The sequence below is a fragment of the Camponotus vicinus genome, unplaced genomic scaffold, assembly GCF_025532165.1.
Source record: "Camponotus vicinus isolate PSW18456_S1 unplaced genomic scaffold, iyCamVici1.0 SCAF_8, whole genome shotgun sequence".
In the NCBI taxonomy this organism is placed as follows: Eukaryota; Metazoa; Arthropoda; class Insecta; order Hymenoptera; family Formicidae; genus Camponotus; species Camponotus vicinus.
Window position 1 is genome coordinate 15590792 of NW_028141980.1, and position 17319 is coordinate 15608110.

Genomic DNA, 17319 nt, shown 5'->3' on the forward strand with positions numbered 1-17319 from the left:
GAAATTCGATGCTTAACCAACTTGCCATTTTCTCGTTAACGGCATATTGGTATCAGATCTTCATTAACACTATATTCATTTAATGTTGCACTGGCTAACGTGTTGCAAATCATTACGCGATTGGATGATTGCAAAACATATTTATCGTTTTTTCTCTCTCTCTCTTTTTTTCTCTCTCGCTTTCTCATTATTCGCGAATACGTAATATCATTTAAATCAGTTTGTAATTTTTTAAAAACAAGGTTAACGTAATATATTTCAATAATAAAAATCTACAGTGTATATATGTGTAAAAAATACTCATATTACACACACGCGCGTGTTTGATTGTCATTACATATGAAAATATCATACATGCACTTTCACATTTTTAATTTTTAACAAGGCATTTTTATCCGGAGAAACAATTTAAATTTTCGGATTTATGATGCTTCCGACCGGCCGATTAATTAGCTTTGACGTCCGTCAATCAGATAATGCAGCTGCGTATATGAAAATTTTAATGAGCCAATTTTAATTATTTTCTTCCATTTTCCCATCCGCTTTACTTGGACTCCCATGGTGGTTAAACGGAATTTATCGACAGCTATCAAAGTTCCACAAAGTCGTGAAGCAATCCAATTTATAAGTTGTCAATGGCCGATAAATAATTCATGACAGGAAGCTGAATTAAGGCGAGCAGGTTTTTCCAAGCAACTTTGAAATTAAATTCATTAATAATTTCTAGTTAAAGATAACGATATATATAAATTTTTTTAAAATATTGTATCTTTCAAACTTTGATGTAAAATGAATCGTAAAAAAATCCGCTCCAAAGAATTAATTCAACCTTCTAGTCATTTTAACATTAACAGAACATTTCACTTCGACGTCCAGTAATGTTTCAATTTTTTTTAGCCATTTCCTATCTTAAAAGTAGAATATTCTGACTTATGCCAACGTACCATGTACTGGCGATTTGTACGCTCTACGAAACTAAGATCATTCGTTTATCGATATATCCGTTCCATTTTAAATCACCGATTTCTCGTAAAATGTATGCCAATACGATAATCTCGTACTTGATCGCGGCGTTATACATGCCGTGGGCGTGAGTCCATATGTTGCACCACGTGGTTACGATAAGGCAGACATAAAGACTGTCTTTATGTACGATTAGGTGGTAAAGGTGACTGCAATGGCGAACATTCTGACTTCCGCTGGGGATTATAGAGCTGGCTTCGCTCTCACCCCGTCGACGAGAAGTACTTATTCATTTCAAACACCTCCGATAATTTCTTTTTCTCCTCTCAAAGTGTACGCCCGATAAAATTACGTAACGATCGCATTAAATAATTACAAATATCGCGAAGAGGGCGAATGAATTTTATTTGAAATTAATATTAAGAAGTAACGCGCCGCTGAATAATTTTTTATATATGGACGAGGTAAAACGAAGTAAATCGCAGCGATCCGTGAAATTAATTCACCCTTATAATTCCATATGATGTGAATAAAATATTAGGATCGTGTACGTGAGTCGTAAATTTGTAGAAAAGATATTAATGGGGTAAAATATACTGTGTAATGTATGTAGCCGGCAGATGCCTCGAAAATACACGCAAAGTATCGCGAAAATTTACGTCACGCGTGCGCGGAAATAAGAAGAATAGCCGCATTAAATTTTCCGAAAAGATATTTATAAACGAATTTTGTTTTCGCGCAAAACGAAGAAATGAGGTTGCTGTTGCAGCTTTCGCGTCGTCATGCCACAGCAATTATTATCGCCGATTCCGGCGATAATGGGGTGGAGAGGTGGCGGCAAGAGGGAGAAAGAGAGAGAAAGAGAGAGGCAGAAGGATACCTTCGAGGAAGACAAATCGCTCGCAATCCGCGCGCCGCACGAAAAATCGATGCTTCCGATACGATCTCGCTCCTATATACGGTTAGGTGAATAAATCACTCGCCACGACTGCCCTCCTCCCGACGATCTGCACGTCGTGGAAGTACGTCCTCGTATTTTCCGTGTTTCCACTCACAAATCTCTTCCACTTCCATTCACGTTCCCGTTATCCCTCCCCGAAACGGAAGCGCCTCGGAAGAACTTATTCCTCCGCCATGCCTGCCCCTTTTATGTGCCCCATCCCCCTCCCCCCTTCCCGTTACATCTCGAGCTATACTCTCGTACATACTCACGTTTCCTCGTCGACTTCCGCTGGTTAATCGCAGCGAGCACGAGGGCCCCGAGGAAGAATTGCCGGTAATAAAATGTTAATGGGTTAACGAATCCAACCGGTAGCCGAGTTTTCAGACAATCGGGGAAACAGCGCGCGCACGTCCTCGCCGTAAAATCGATGGCTCGTGCCGTGTAACCGTACACGTACGAGAAACCGTAGACACATTTGATATGTCTTGCGCATTTATCGTGTAAACGCGCGGATTAGAACACAAGCAGTTCGTATCAAGAAATAGATACGTGTCAAAAGCGTGGAAAAAGTGAATCGAATGAAAAATTTAAATTTAAATTTACCACTTGTGTGTAAGGGAAAATTACATACGCAAGTGTGCATTATTAGTATTATTATTAAAATGAATGTGGATCATCTTCCCATCATCATTTTAAACAAAATGTCCGTACTTTTGTGCGGGCAAAGCGCGTAATTGTAATTAATATTCATCAAGCTTACAGTCGCGAATACGAAATTCATTAAATCGCAAGCGACGATAGAAATCCAATGGCGAAATAACGTGGTCATCGTATAATGATTTTCGCTGTGCGAGATTTTCACGTCCGAGTAATGAATTTTCATATTTTCATCTCTGACGCTCATTAGCGCATTTGACGCGGTCGACACTTCAACTTTTAATTATAATTACGTAGACCGGGGATTGCCGGGATAAAGCTAAAACAGCTTTTCATCCACATTTATATACGACGGTGTGTAGCGTCGCCGTCTGCTCCAAGGTATAAAGCTTCGGAGAATCGGGATGGAAAATAATTCCCGCGAGTTATTCGCGTTCCCGACGAATAATAATGACGATCTGTCGTGCCTGTCTGATTCGCTGCTAATTAATTTCGTGCGCATCGATTATTCTTTTGTCCCGTCATTCGCGTGTGAAACAGACGTTTCATCGCGCGATAATTTCTCGATTCGACGATCGTGAGCTCGTCGCAAAGACGGGATTTTTGTCCGTTAGTTTCTCGATATTTCGCAGGTCGCTCTTTGCAGACGTGCCTTAAACGCCGCGAACGCATCGCGAATGCATCTCTTGTTGTTTCACGACGCCTTTACGTGCCAGGCGACGGCTGCCGCGGTTAAGATAAATGCTCGTTGTGCCTCCGCTCCGGGACCAAGCCACGACGCCAATATTTGCTGGCAAATATCGAGTCAGGGGCGCGCAACGTGGCCTGGAATTCGCCGAACAAGGAAATTGAAACGCTAGCAAGGGAGACGAGATATAGGGCGAGTGCCACGACGAGAAGCGCGGAAGTCCGTTCGCGATCGTTTCACGAGCAGGCGATTCGAGATAAGCGCAGATACCAGGACCCGACTATGCGAGCAAAGCCGTTTGTGCGGGCGAAAACTGTATCGTGATTTTCAATCACTCGTTTATTATACTAGTGTTTGATCTATCTTGAGAAACGAAAGATAGCATGAACGAGATAATTCTGTTAAAAAAATATTTATATTATTGTTTCTCCATCGAACTTGAGCAGTATTTTTGAATTTACGATAGATTAAAAACTAGGGGGGATATATTCGATGTAATGTTTTAATTTTGAAATCAATGTTATCTCTTTTAATTTCTATCGCGATTGCTTTTGTATCATCGTTAATTTGCGTTATTGAAATATATCGAGATTTTTAAATAATAGTACATATTTCTCTTGTAACAGTTAAAAGGCTAAATCATTTTAGCCACTTTATATTCTACGTATATAATCTATTTATTTATTAAAAAATTTTCTTTATTTTCTATTTTTTCTTTATTCTTTATTTTTCTAAATTTCCTATTATGTGTCTAGGTATAATATAATAATAAGAAATTGTTTTGATAAACTGTATTAAGATTTGTCTGATCGAATACGGACTTACTCTACTGCCAAGTGATAGTTACACGCATTAATATGTAATACGTAAAACAGTGAACATATTTTAAATTGATAAAAAACAGTGTACATACTTTAAATTGATAAAAAATTATTCTCTCTTAAAAATGAAAAGCTCTGTTTATATTCTATTATATTTAATTTTACAAGATCAAATGCAAATCATGAAGATTAATTTTTACGGAACGAAGTAAAGTTTCTAACACTGTAACTTTATCTAAAGCAGAATTCTCTCCAAGAATGAATTAGACTGCAAATTGTAACTATATCAAGTGTCACTTGTATATTTCGCGTAAATAAATAAAACAGAAGAAAAATTCAATTTTTTTTTTCGTTCCGACAACTGTGCGTGACCACGAAACTTACTCGTCCTTGACTGATCATATGTCATCACGAATATAAATTGCATTCGAGAGTATCGTATATACGCGAATGCGCTTTTATTAAATGTCAATTTACGTTCACTCGACACGGATGCGAATTCCACACAGTCCAAAAATGACAGATTATGCTGACATGCCGATTGCGGCGTCATGTAATTCAAGGAGAGAGCAGCACGTCAAAAGTCACGATGGGATGCCCAGAAGGACTTTACAGACGGAAAGTCTGAACAGCGAACGGAAAAAATGCTGAGAAAGACGTGAAAGGAGATGTCTAATTTCCCGAGTTTTATATCCGAACTGCATTCGAGGCAATAATTGCGCGGAATAAAATATATATTGTTAATCATTACACTAATAACTATGAAATGACAATATGATTGTAAACGAAAAGAAAGTTTTTTAAGTCTCATATCATTATTTTAGTTATAAATTCTCGAGAAAAATTCTTTCGACTTGCATATTTGTCTACTGAAAAACCGATTACCTCGATATATAAATTTTTGATTTATATCCACAACGGCGTGAAGTGTCCGCACAGTAGAATTTGATTCTCTGAAAGAGCCATCGAAGGGTCATATCGAGTTTATAATCATGCAACAAAGTGAATTACCTGGCTAAAATGGAGCTGTCTGAAATCCTCTAAAGCCGTTCTCGCATTACGTCATCGAGCTGTGCCACATTAATGTGTTTGGCCAAGCAACGCGGTTGCATCGTGGCGCGGATAAAAGTTGCCGCGAGCTGTCAACTCTCCTCGAAATCTCGCTTTACGAGAAAAGCCGGATAATCCGGCGCACAACTTGACTTGGCGCAAGCCGCTGCGATAGTTTTCGCGCGACGATTTTTACACGACCATTTAATCATGCCGCGCCATTAGTATACTTGAGCTCTGATTTACATCGCCCATTTATCAACAATATCGCGCATCATCTGTTTCTAAATTTATCGTGATGAGTATACAGAACTTCAGAGAACTATCTTAAATTGAAAATTATTTACTGGACTCTTGCCTCAAAATAATGATTCGCAATAGATTAATGTTTCGAGTACAATAAGCGTTTGAGAGAAAATAAAGGAGATAGAGAATTGAGGTAAAAATTCTGTTCCTTATTTTATCAGTAATATTAAAACGTACTTTTTAATATTGTAACGTATTTTGCTCTCAAAATGTGATGTAGAAATTATAAGAATAGAAATTCTTTCAAATTACTTCTACTTAAATTTCTCCAATTTTATATTATTTTATATTAAGGGCAGAAAGTGGTCGATACAACTCGCATTATCCTAGATTCCGCGACAATGAACTTAATTCGTTAAAAAGCAAGATACGTAAAAGAATGTTAGAGTTAGAAAATAGAAGGTTTTTCCAAAGTTTAGCGCGTTAAATATGCGTAAAATAACGCGAAGGATATTTTCCGTTGACAAGTGAAGAATCGTTTCACACTATTCCGTGGGAAATTTTACGCTCACGGCTCGCGGAACAATCGGTGCCAACGAAAACTCGGATGAACACCTCTCTTCTTTGTGAGACTGTTTAACATCACTGAATTATATGTTTCGTTGCAACATTCGAGACGTTTTCGCCCGTCGTTGCATATTCGCGCAGACTACATTTTTGCGAATTTTATATTCGAATTTTCTTTCGTTCAAATGAGAGTGGATATATTAAAACGATCATTCGTAGCATTTTAGATCTCAATATAATTGTGTAAACTCGAAATAAGAGTTTAATTAACGTAACAATCATCCGTGAATTTTTTTGAGATACGTAAAAGATACGTAAAACAATATTTCGAACGTTTAATTCGGTAGTTGAGTTGAATGTATATGTTTTCGCGATGTTTATTTATTTATTAGACGAGTTATGATTGAGACAAACCATTTTGCTCGCACGAGACCCTTAATTAATACGCAAATTTAATCGCGCAGTACATAGAAACCGTAGTAAATTGTGTTACCCTTCACGTTTTGGGGAGAACAGTTACTCCACGCATGTAAATATTCCACGCAAATTGCACGTGAATCCAACGCGCGACGTCGACAAAGATCCCGGTAATAATAGAGGCCCGCGAAAGTAGGTCGAACGTCCGTTTAGCATACCGAACTCTATCCCTGTCCGTTAAATTATATGTTTTCCTGTGTCCGGCACCGACGTTCACCGGATACGTAGTCACGTTTGCAGCGGTCTCGTCGACGGGATGTGCATTCTCTCTCTGTCTCTCTTCCTCTCTCTGTTTGCTGGCCGACAGTCTCTCAAAAACGAGCTCCTATTTTGCGTAAATCTGCATTCGCCGCGGCTCTCTCGGTTCGCACGTACACGAGCTGACCGAGGCCGAGCCTTTCTTTCTCTCTCTCTTTTGCGCCGACTTGGCAAATATAATTTATCGGAAAAACGCGAGAGATGGTGGCCGAGCGCATATGCAAATGTTGCTGCTCTTTTTGTCTTTTGGGAAAAGCACGATCTGGGAAGAGCTTTTCGGTCAAACTGCTCGAAAAGCTTCGCCGCGGACACCGAGTAGAGTTATATATTCCGCAATTGTCCCTTGGACTTTTCGGTTCTCGTTATAGAATCGGCGATTGTTATAATGGGATTCTCTTCCTTTCTGCTCTCCGGAAAAATGACACGTAACAACTTGAATAATTTACCAATTTAAATTATTTTCAAGAAATAAAGTGAGAAATGATTTTTAAAGTATATATATATATTGAAAAAAAATTATACGATAACTCTTTTTAATTTGACACAAAGAAAAGAAACACGTTGATGAGATATTTTTACAAAATAAAATTTTTTAGACTTTGAAGAAATTCTAATTTACGAATTAAAAAATTGAATTTAAATGTCGTAAATGGAGACATTTAATCAAAATCTCTTCCGAATGTTCAAATTTAAATTTCAAGATTTGAGAAGAAAAATATTTCTTCAAAAGAATTAATTTGCGCACCGATAAGAATTTGTAAAAAGATGTTATTGTATACGGTCATAAAAATATATTTCGCGAAGTCGGAGAAAAGTAAATACATCGCTAAAACCAAAATTGCTAACACAACGAATAATCGATCAGGCTCATTCGATCAAATGACACCGATTATTTTTAAAGTCTCGTTTACCGAGCTGTGCGTACTCTTCTCGACACTCTCTTAAAAAGCACCGCAATTCTATTTTTTTAAAACGCGTTTAAAAAATTCCTCGCACGACGTCTCGTCATCTTGACGGAATAGCCAGGACGATAGAACCCCTGCTGGTGCGCCAGTATTTTACCGGGCTCAAAACAAACCGCCGTATTAAATCGTACATTTGTGCTGAACGCGAGTAAAATAGGTGCAAATATTTCCTTCAGCAGCAGAGATTAATTAACTCTAATGGTGCAATTGTCGGTTGTGCAGCTGCAAATTACTTAAACGACCCACTTGCGTCCCTCTCTTAGCCGGCTTAGATTCTCTTGGCCTCATTATGCAGGATGATTCACAGTTACCACACCTCTCCTCTAATTATTCGATAAGTAATTATCGTGGCTCTTTGAGAAAACTTCCAGTTTGAGGAATATTGCCGTCAGTAGAGTCTTGTGTCATTATATCTCATCAATACGATATCTATTATTTATTTTTCCGCAGTTAAAAAGACAAATAATATTCTAAAATCATTTTTACGTGTCTAGAATATTTATTTTATAATTTTGCACAAATTGATATGATTGCCTGACCCAACAAAGGCATGATCTACTCGTGTAAAAATCAATCGTATCGTCTCGTATTTATAAATATGTCTTTTGAAAATTCGTTCTAAAGCTAAACTTCTTTCATGCGCCAAATAAACGAATCGTATAATCTAAAAAATTCGTAAATATTATATTCCTCTCCTTCATTATCCGACGTGAAAAAATGATACGCTGGTACGTACATCCGCGTATCAACGTGCATCCGACGGCGATAAATTCACGTCGTAAATACGAGCGTGAAGCGAATGGGGGATATCCTCGCGGAAACCAGCTATCGTTATAACGCTGCACGTGACAAATTATCATCTGGCTACGTGGATTATCATCCGACGCCGTCCCATCCGAAAAGCCGGGACGGCGGCGGTGGTGTAATTACCTAAAACGGGCGGCGCATAATTGGACAAAGGAAATAAAGGCAGCGTTGTGTGCCAATCTCGGCGGCCGCGCGCCGTAATGTAAAACAGCAACGGAGGTACGCTCTTTGTGCGAAAAAGTTATTCCGACGCGCCGATGTATAAGTGCATGCCGGGAAAATGCACGTCGTTTTGCGAGAGGCACGAACAACGCGTAGGTATTGCTCGTTCTCGTATTATGCGCATTCTCCGTACCTCTCTCTTTCTCTCCGAAATTCGCGAAATTAACTCCCGCGTCCTATTAACCCTTTATTGCATGACTTATTCTAATGCGAGCAAAATTCGAGAATCGAGAGAGACATCGCAGGCGCGTCCGTGAATTTCTATATTCAAGATAAGAGATAACGGTAATAGAAAGAATATAAAGAATACGTGGATGCGGTAATAAAACAATTACGCTCGTTCGCTCGCACGAAACTGTAATATCTTTTCATAAATTTTACGATACTTGTGATATAATTCGATTGAAATTTCATGCATCTGCTTTAATGCGGAGTCTTGCGAGATCGGCAACGAGCGCAAATAACTTTCAAACGGAGCATTTTTTTAACGATGCTTTAACGATGCTTCTCTTTTATGAAAGGGAGAGAGAGAGAGAGAGAGAGAGAGAGAGAGAGAGAGAGAACAAGAAAGATACAGAGAAAGGGAGGATTGGCGCCCCTCGATGAGATCTCTCTTTAGAACAATGCTTGTTAATTTAACACTTCGAATGCGTGCGAGGGCTCGCGGAAATTCGTAATGAGCTCCGGAAACAAGGAGATTATATATTTCCGTTGTTAAGTATTAACGCCAGAGCGGAAACGGAAAGTTCTCCCCCTTCTTCCCCCCTCCTCTCTCTTTCTCTCTGATACTTCTGATTATACGCGCGAATAAATCCGAAGCTTGGAAAACGCCCTATACTCGTCATTGCTCCTCTCTTTCTCCAACCCTCGCCACTCTTCTCGTTCGGTTCTTACTTTCGGAAACTCGTTACATTGTTAATCGATCGTCAACTCGCGACGAGTTCCTCCGGGTGTTGCGAACTGCTTGCAACATTTATGATGCTCCGAAATTCGCCGATGAACACGTTGCGTTCCTTCACACGAACTTTTTACGAATCGTAAGGTTCAATTATAGTGTCAAAGGTATCCTGTCTATTGTATGACTCACGATTGACAGCTGATTGTTGGAGGATAAACCAACAATTAAGTTTTAAACTTTAAATAAATTTAATCATCAGTACGTAAACTCGAAATTCTCGTTAGCGCGGCAAACATATCGAGATTCCACCAAATCGTCGGTAGTCAAACAATTTCCTCAGGCTTCTTGCAAGAGGAAGGGAGTCGAGAAGATGGAGGGACGAAAAAAAGAAGAGAGCGGGCTTTAACGACTAAACGAACGTCGTATACACGTCCCGCGGCATCCGCCGGCGGATGGGACAAACATAGTTTTAGGATAATGGTCGGTGACTGGACGGCAAGTTCCTCGGTAGCTACTGCTCGTGTCCTGGAAGTCGGCCAAACGCGATTAAGCCGCAGCACTCCTGGCCGTCGCGATGAGACAGGAAGGAAGAGTCAAGGGTGAACGCCAAAGAGCGCGATCAAGAGAACTCTCGATACCCGAGAGAGAAGAATCAGCCCGATTCTTGTCTCTTCCTCCTCTCTTAGACTCCCCCCTGCCTCTCTCTCTCGCACATCTCTCTCGAAATTGCAACGCGTCTTGGAAGTGGTCCAGAGATGCGCCGGCCGTTTCGTCGACGAGTTTACCCCGAAAGCCTCCGCATGGAAAATGAGCCCCGAACGGACGAGATAAAACTACAAGAGTGGAATGATCGCGAGATCGACTAGCGATTTTCTACAGATTAGTTAAAGCAGTATTAGTTAAAAGACTCTGCGGCCTCTTAAATAAAAGTAAAATAGATTTGTAAGTTGAAGAAAGGAACACGCGTATATAGTTAGTGTGATAGATATCGATATCGAGAATTCGCCGGGACTCTATTTGTATTTTTTATTAAACTAGATTGCGTCGCTTTTCTTAATTCGACAATTAATATTTCACGTGTCCATGGGAAACTTATAGAATATTTTTTTTTAAGATGAAAATGGGCGACAAAAATATAAATCGATTATTGAATTTTCTTATTTTTTCAAATATTAGATTTTACGATCGATTTATAATTAATATTTATTTCGTGACAAGCTGCAATGAGATGAACTTTTAATATGAAAATGCTAAGAGATTTCTAACAGATATTTTTTTTGAAATTGTATCTATTTTTAGATATATAAACGTTATGCTATAAATTGAAAAAAAATAATGAAAATGGATTATAGTAAATAAATCTCTCTCTCTCTACTATAATCCATTCTAGAATAACCAATATTGATTTGAACAAAAGTCAACTTTCTCTTTTTTAACAAATCAAATGCTGTAGCTTTGGATTGATGTAGAATTAATTTAAAAACATACAGTATTTTTTCACTTTTATATATATATAACCGTTAAAATAATTAAAAATAGTTTTGTAACAAGTTTTTGAAAATAAAAGAAAAATAAATTAACGTCAGAATTTATTTGATTGATTAAAATTATCACTGATAATTCTTTTTTGGAAAATTTGAAATATCTCTATATGTAAGAATTCACAATATGATTATGAAAAAAAGTAAAAAAGACCTTGTATACATATATAATTATGATATGTGTATATAATTTACGAAGAAAAATCATTAATGAATGTGAAAAGTTGTAAATGGAATAAATTATAGTTTCTAATTTTTGTGGCAGTGACACAATTCAATTATCAATAATCATTTATGACATATTTAACTTTAATTTTATATTGACTTTCCCTTATAAAATTGTCTTACTTATTTAAGAATTATATAACATTGATTATTGATTATTGAATTGTATCAACAACTATTGTCACAATTAGAAATTAATTTAATTCATTTACAGCTATTCCACATCCCTTATCTATCATGTACATATACACACACGGGAGATATTGTTATTCAAGATCTCCTTTTTATTTGGAGAGAAAAAAATAACTACACATTTATACGTTGCCGAAAAAAAACGCGTTGGTTAGATTTGGTCAGCTCATTTTTAATTAATTATTAATTCGCGGACGCACATTCAAAGAATATAAATACAAATACAATAGAAATCATCACCTTTTAGCTATCTTTCCGTCGACAGCGGCCGTTTTTCTTCGTCGACTTCACATGAGATTCATCACGAATATTAGCCGCCATTCTTGTCACCGCGTCGGACAGAAATTTCTATTATAATCGCAATTGTCGTCGTTGGCCGCACGCACAGAAAAGCGGATAATTAATCGTTCGTTCGTTAATTGTCGTCGCACGAGCAACAGCAGGACCCACGTGGCTGTCCCGTTTGGTCTCTTTTTCCCAACTTCGGCTTCAGTCTCTCTCGCGAAACTTCGTTTCCGCCTTGCCGAGCATCCTCGTTACATCCAATGCAACTTTACGGCGCAATGTTGGCGGTGCCAGCAACCACCACGATGCGGGCTCAAATAAAGGGGCAACGCGTACAGTACGCGGTGTACGACGTGTAAATTACAATGTAAAGTCTGTAATTCGGAGTTACCCGGACGAACACGCTATTTAGTGCGGACTATACGGAATGTCCCATCGGCATCGAACAAACTCCTTACGACAAACTCCTCGACGAATTTCGCGACGACCTTTCCTTAACGAGAATTTTCATGGATGTATAATTATCCATTATGTTAAACATTGAAAATTAAGTAACTTAATTAAACTTAATAAAGCTTAGTTTCCTATTAATTTGAAATAATTGGTTGATTTAATTTTGAATTGAATTAAAATCTTTAATATGAATTTTATTTTATTTTAAGCTCTTTTTAGTTGTTCAAACGAACAAGGTGTTCTTTGATGAAATTATCGATTATTCTGTTATTAGATATTATTAAAATTTAGATATTAAAGTTTCATCCGCTTGGAATTACAAAAAATGCAATTATATCTTCAAATATATTAAAACTATGTAACTTAATATTTTGATAGATAAAGAGTAAAAAATTAATAGGAAAGATTATTTCCAAGTAGAGACATTAATAAAATGATATCAATCACTACATTAATAAAATTGCACCTTTGCAATTCTCAAAATTAACTTTTTATAATTTTCAACATCTATTATATATCGTTAATAAGAAAATTTACAAGAGATAAGTTCGAATTTTCCTTAACTTATTAAACAGATGTTAGAAATTTCTACGAAGATTTATCTATTGCTAGATAAGTAACTACGAGACAGCGTATTTAAAGAAAGAAAATGTGAAATTTCAAAAATAAATTTCTCAGGACGCTAGAAAAAAAATGTCTCGCGAAGTGATCGATCGATCTAGCTTGCGCTTTGTAAAATTGGATTGAAGAAAAGAAAATCAAGGAGATGACGGTAGTGAGAAAACGATATAAATTTACCGCAGCGTGAAGTTCTTACTCACGCATTTCTAAGTGATGTCTCGCTGGCGCTGCCCAACTCCCGCCCTTTCGTTCACCTCTCTTTCGGTCTCGCGTGTCCGTATTTATTTAGATTCGCGGCAAGGTCCACCATCTCTCGTCTGCCTCGGATGACTCACCGTGCTCGATGAATCAGAGAGAAATACGAGAGCCGAGAAACAGAACAAGGTAGAGCCAAAGTAATAGGTGAAAGAAGGAAGCAAGAGAAGGAGTAGAAGAGGAAGAAGAGAGAAGATCATTCTGGGCAAGAGAAGAGGAGACCACGTTCTTGTTTCTTCCTCGCATACGTCGCCATCGCGATTCGGCACGCTTGCCAAAACTCTGCTTAGATTTAAATCGGTCCCGTTTGGAAAAGTACCTACTCTGTTTGCAAATCCTCTAAAAGTATTTCAACGATCGCGAGGGATATTTTTCAAGAGTTATGTCGATTTTTTATTACCAGCCAATGCTTTTTTCTCATGGAAGACTTGCCAGCGAACACCATTGTAGAAATTGTATTACGAATCAATATAAGCTTTTATGAATTTATTGAATTTGCTATGTTGAAGGTGTAGATTATTTATATTTGTGATATATATATATATATATATATATATATATATATATATTGCTATTTATTATTTTCATATTTTTATATTTCTAATATAATCGTAAATAAAAATTTTTTAAAAATATTTCATTGAAATTGTAGAAAATAATATCGAAAAACGAAGATGACTTTAAATTAAAAAAATCAATAATAATAAATAAATAATAAATAATAAATAAATAATAAATAACAAATAATAATAAATACTATAAAATAAATAATAATTACAAGATAAATAATAAATAATTTAATCAATTATTAATTTTATGATTTGACTAAAATTGCGTATCTTTATTTTTCATAAAGGAGATATATTCGCGTTCTGCCAAACCCGGCTACGAATAACAGTCAAGATTGTGTGTACGAAGTATTCGATCAAAAATATATCCCGGAAGGAAGAAAGAAGTAGCATCGCGCGCTACTGCTCAATTTACTTCCTTCTTGCTTGCACCGACGATATCTCCCGGTGAAATCTTCAAAGATATTCCGATGATACCGATATTTTATTCGAAACGGTGACGTTCATCCTCCCTTCATCGATCGAGTTTCGAGGAGCTGACGCTTCTTGAGAGAAGCCCTTTGCAACACTTCGAAACGGAGGGAGGGAGCTTCGAGTGAGCGCTTTAGGAGGAATATTTTCAAAGGGCACGTCGTGCCTTTGATTTTGAAAACGTTCGGGAAATACGTCCAATAGTCGGCTACGTCGACAAAGAGAAAGAAAGAGAGAGCAGGATTCAAAAATTGCTTTGTAACATGATATCGCTTGTGAAACAGCAGGCACGACGCGCGCCTTTTAGGAAAATTGGAGACTACGGTGCAACGCGTCCGCGTTTTACGCAAACTGACATGCTTATTAAGGATTAATCGGGATTTAATATTTCACCCGTCGTAATCTTTCAAACGTTCGAGAGACGCTCGCGTTTGTTTAAAGCGAAAGCATACTTATTATATCGCGAATATATTCACAAATGTAATATATTGTTCGAAACAATTAGACGCTCGCTTCTTCGAATAATCGCGCGGGCGATAAAATCTCACAAATATCCAATATTTCAAAAATTTAGCTCGGCAAAAAGGAAATAGTATAAGAATGAAATGATTCATTGTGCTTTAAGGAAATAAGTCTTGAAAAAAAAAACGCGGCAAAATATGAGAAGGAAAGGAGAGCGAGAAGATGAAAAAAGTTAAAGACGTCACCTGTAATCCCTCGACGAAGAAGGGCGATAGTAACTTGTCCGCCATCGCGAGACGCATATCCTGCAGAAATTTTTCCTGCGGAAGAGGACGGAAGTAGGAGCGAGACAGAAGGCGCAGTCCAAAAGCGGAAGTCCAGAGCGAGGACGGATGCCAGAGGGGGAGGAGAAATGAGAACGATCCGTCGCGAGGAGCCAGTTCCGGGGTGCGAGACGGAGAAAAGGGTAGGTTCTTGACGAATCAGGGCGTAACCGCGATATATATCACAGTCATGCGAGCTAAGACTTTCACGGACGCGGAGGGGGCGGTGTATCTTCTTGAAAGTGCCTCGCTACTCAAGGTTGGAGGTCGTCCGACCACCCGAGAAGGAATCGGTGGCGGGAAAGAGTGGGTGAAGGGGATGGAGACGGTCGTAGGATAGGGAACACTTGAGAGCTCTCCAGAGGACTTCACCGTCTCTCGGGCACTTCATCCTCGCTAAGAACCATACCGGATTCCCCGTCGTCTTTTCTTTCGTGCAAAGCCCAAACGGCACCCCTCGGATTCGAAGTATCCTGGATTCTTCCGTTCCGATAGGTCAGGCATTGCCGGCACATTTGACCCCTCTTCGAGGACCCTGCAATCCCACAATCTTGCGGTTATTTCAAGAGAACGGATTAAAAGGCTCGTTACGTTCGCAAAATCACTAGTTACGTTATAACAGGGGATTTTATCGAGAAAATAATTGTGTGATTGTTTGGAAAATATTATTGAAATATATATTAAATATAATATAATATTAAAATTTATACAACGCACACACACACACACAATCTAATATTTATATATTTATAATTATATTACTGACATGTTATGTCTGATTCTGCTTGACAATCAAAAATTGGATCAAATGATTTCTATTATTTTATATAAATGCTCACATAAAGTTTTTTCATATATCCATTTTATTATATATATAATTATTATATTTTATTATAATATGTATTTATATATATGTGAAGAGAGAGAGAGAGATTTATTTATTTACAGAATTTTTGCAAGCGTCACTTATATTGCATCCGGTTACATTGAAAAAGAATTGCGCGCACATTTCCGGATTAAATTAATGGACCGAGAACGATTTCGGATCAAAGAAGGTTTTCGCGGGATAAAAGTGTTACTTTACTACCATTTCGCCGACAACTACATAGTTGGGATAAACGGGAAACGGTGTAGATGTAATAACGCAATATTGCGGTTCTTCTTGCCCGGCAAGAATATAAGGAAGGAACTTGTCTCTCTCTCTCTTTCCGCGCGGGACATCCTCAAAGGATCAAAGGGGTGCTTCCCGAATAATAGAAGAGGCCGTTGACAAAATTAAAGTTCGCGTCGCGATACAATGGAGAATTAAAAAGGGCAATATAACGTCAGTCTTTTCCTTTCTCGCGGATATCCACATGACCTTTCCTTCTCCTTCAACCTTCTCGCGCACCGAGACTAATCAATTAGCGTTAAGGCGACCTTATTGCGTTGCGGTAAGAGGAAAGAGAAAACGAGAATGAGAATGAAGTACGAGCTCAATGTTATCGGAATCGCGATATCCGCAAGCAATGAGATAGAAAAGACAAGAAAAGGAACGCAAATATGGGAATGAAAAAAAAGTTTTACGCGAGTGATTATTTTTGAAGATACTTCTGAGATAACTCGTCCGTCTTCAAAGAAAACGAGAGACCCTCTTTCATATATTTCTCTCTACATCGTTATAAAATATTCATCGAAACTCGGAGATGCCCGACTGTCTTACTCCGCGACTATCTCCTTCCATTGACGTTTCTCTCCGCGCGACATTTTGAGCAGAACGCGCAAAATGAGTCGCAGGATGGTGGAGTTTCAACTCGGAAGATATCGATGTAATTATACGACCGTTAACAAAGTGCTGGGAATCGCGCGGCTGCAAACGGAAATGCACGAGTTTTCTTGGCCGCAAACTCCTCCCCGGACATTGCAATGATAGAAAATTCCCCGCAGATATCGATACTTTTTTTCCGGGAGGATATTGTTACTTCGCGAGCAATTTTCACCGTATCGAATATCGAATGGTTTTGATAGTTATTCCAGCGTATCCATGCATTAGGAATATTTACGCATTTGTGCGTGACATTGATTCGGATGCTATTCAAATATCATCAATACATGAACGATATTATGCTCCAAGCGTTTCAATCATGTGCAGATGTTTCCGCTCACTCTCATCATCGGAAAACACGCGAAAATTTGGAAAATAGTGTTATGTTTTTTATACATCGTATATGTAAAGTGTTAAATATTTCTAATTTTTTTTCTTTCCATCAATTTGTATATTTTTTTATTAAAAAATCTATTCTAATATGCAAATTTAGCTCGTCTCTTAAACTATATTTTATATTATTATATATATTATTATTATTATATTATTATATTAT

At 37.8% G+C, this 17319-nt stretch overlaps 1 protein-coding gene and 1 long non-coding RNA gene across 4 annotated transcripts in view; one reads left to right on the forward strand and one right to left on the reverse strand.

Annotated features, from left to right (window-relative positions):
• Positions 1 to 17319, forward strand: part of Vn (membrane-bound neuregulin protein vein) — a 325672-nt gene that overhangs the window by 195760 nt on the left and 112593 nt on the right. The gene's annotated exons all lie outside the window — the stretch shown is intronic.
• LOC145976441 (uncharacterized) overlaps positions 1 to 17319 on the reverse strand; it is a 135109-nt gene that overhangs the window by 98240 nt on the left and 19550 nt on the right. Inside the window, exon 2 of one of the 2 annotated variants that reach the window (XR_014440236.1) lies at positions 15369 to 15494. This is a non-coding gene — a long non-coding RNA (uncharacterized LOC145976441). Of the gene's footprint in view, positions 1 to 14881; positions 15495 to 17319 lie in introns of both variants that reach the window. The other variant, XR_014440235.1, reaches the window with a different exon arrangement.